The following is a 2,783-nucleotide window of genomic DNA, read 5'->3' as shown; positions in this document are numbered from 1 at the left end:
GAGCTAATTTGATAATCTGGGAAATTCACTCAGAAAGTATGTGTGTGTGTGTGTGTGTGTGAGTGTGTGTGTGTGTGTGTGTGTGAGATCATGTAATCTTGAGCTGCTGGACCTACTGAAGAGAAAGTTGAAGTTCTCAATTTTGTAAGGTGAAATTATCAGAGATAAGGGTATAATTAACCTGTTTATTGTTAGTTGAAAATACACAAAAGAGATAGAGAAGTACCTTTAACAATGTATTCCATCAAATATTTAAGAGGTTAAGAACCAGTTTTGAACAGTCAATCTGAGTACAAATTTGAATAAAACTGGTAACATACCCTCAAGGATACTGCTGTGCAGTAAGGGAGATAAAATTCTAACGCTGGAATTTAAAAACTTTATTGAAAGTGCTATGGTAGAAGTATGCTAAGACTTACAGTCAAATTCTTCAGGCAAAGAAGAAAAGAAATTTTATTCTAGATGTTGTAAAGGGCAGGGACAAAGTGGAGAAAAAAGAAAGCACAGTGGCCAGTCAAGACATAAAAAAGAAATCTGTCATCCTCTCAGTGACCTTATCCAGAGAGTCAGTAGATTGATGACCAGCCTTTTAATTGCCTGGTGTCTTAGTCACTTTCAGGAGCTCCACACAGCAGAGGCTGAGAAAGCAAAATATGATCACATCTCAAGTAAATCAATTTTTTCCACTTATCTCTGTGGATTTTCCAGGAGGACTTGAAAATTAGTGATTATCTTTTCTGTGGAACAATATAATTTCTAATTCCATAAAAATTGATTAAAGCAACCAATCACTTAATCATTCTATAAATATACATTTACCTATTATTTCAGTACATATTCATATATCCTCCAGTTTCTGTGGGGTTCAAAAATAAGACTGGGTCCGAGCCCCTCACTTGACCTTCTAACTCTAAGATGCTACATGGGATTATTTCCAGCTACCTCACAGCCATTTCCTCAATGTGTCATCTCCTCACTCTATCCTATTCCACTGACCTTCACCACACACCACACATCCACATTCCTACATCCTAGAACATATGAGCACAGCAAGGAGAAATAATGTGTACCTTCTTCCTCATTTTACCTAATCTTTCAGTCTCATGACCATCTTGCTATCACACAACCTTATTCCCTTTCTCAGATGCTTCATCACTCTAGCCTGGGACCTATTTTCAGAGTCATGCTTTATGATTTAAATTCATTAATTCAAAAACATATCTTTTGATCAACTTTACTATACCTGATACAGTTCTGTAGTGGATTGAATTATGTCCTCCTCAAACTTCCTGAAGCTTGAATTGTGTCCCCCAAGTTTTATGTATTAGAAACTTAGCCCCCACTATGACTGTTAAGAGGGTGGGAAATCCTATTACAGTATTTGAAAGGTGGAGCCTTGAAGAGGTGATTAGATTGTAGGACTATGCCGTAGTTAATGGATTAAAAATGGTGGTCAGAGAATGGTTCTGAGGGCTTTAAAAAGAGAAGCTCTCTCTCTTTGCTTCCACCATCTTGCAATGTGACACCACTGGGTCACTGTCGCGAGTACCAGATGGACTTTGAACTTAACAACCTCAGAAACTGGAAACAATAAATTTTGTTTTTCTTTATAAATTACCCAGTTCCAAGTATTTTGTTATAAGCAACATAAACAGACTAATACAAGTTCTAAAAAATAGAGACAGCTAGTCTTCCCCCTTTATTATTCATGTGTGCATGTGTATACAGGGTCAGAAACAGTAGCTAAATTGACAGAAGACATATTTGTGCAATACCTTCCTCATCAGCTTTCACCCATTGGTTTCGTGTGTGACACCTTACAAGTTCATAAGTATAAGTATACATAGGTAAAAATGTAGCCCAAAGAGATTATGACTGTGTATTTTCTCTTCACCTTGTTTTCATACTTTCACCTTTTCTCCATCACTTCCTATTACCTTGGCATAAGCTCTTTGTTCATACCTTGTGCTACTTTTCACAGCCTGACCATGCTATAACTTACCTTGGTCTCTAAATTTCTTAAGAAACATCCCTTGACATATTTTCAGGGCACACCACTTATTATGCTGAATAGAAGGTACTTATTTATGTTTTTCTTGTAGCTCCACTTCCCCTGGGATGGGCACTATAGTATCTTGGAGAACTTGACGTAGTTTAGTTAACCAGCTCTGGAGAATTCATCTTAATCTCTTCCTTCTTAAGAATAAAAAATTTCCGAAGAAATATTTATGACAAAATATGTTCACCAGTTTATTCTTCCAAACACATTAAATGAAAAGAAAAAACCAACCTTAAACTAGATTTTCCAGAGGATAGAAAAAATAATTTCCATTAAGCTGTACAATACATTTTATAAGATGTGTAAAATTTTGATATAAAACCTGAAAAGCATGTAACAAGAAAGGAAAATTACAAGAAAATCACTCTGATGAATTTAGATACAAAAATTGAATTAAAATATTTCAAAATATTAGCAAGCTGAATCTACCCATATTTTAAAGTGAGAAAATTTCATGAATAGGTAGTTCTATCACCAAATTGCAAGATTGGTTTAATACTTACAATCATACAAAACAATTGAACAAAATATTAGCAATCATATTACAACAACACAATAAAAGATTATGCACCATGAGTAAGTGGAATTAATTCCAGGGATGCAAGATATATAAAAGTCAATAAATATAAAGATGCTCAATATATAAAAGTCAATATATGTGAAACATCACATCAACAAAGTCAAGGACAAAGACCAAATGCTTATCTCAATAGATGCTGAAAAA

The sequence above is a fragment of the Galeopterus variegatus genome, unplaced genomic scaffold, assembly GCF_000696425.1.
Source record: "Galeopterus variegatus unplaced genomic scaffold, G_variegatus-3.0.2 Scaffold15293, whole genome shotgun sequence".
In the NCBI taxonomy this organism is placed as follows: domain Eukaryota; kingdom Metazoa; phylum Chordata; class Mammalia; order Dermoptera; family Cynocephalidae; genus Galeopterus; species Galeopterus variegatus.
The sequence above is the reverse complement of the archived record's forward strand: the minus strand, read 5'-3'. Positions refer to the sequence as shown.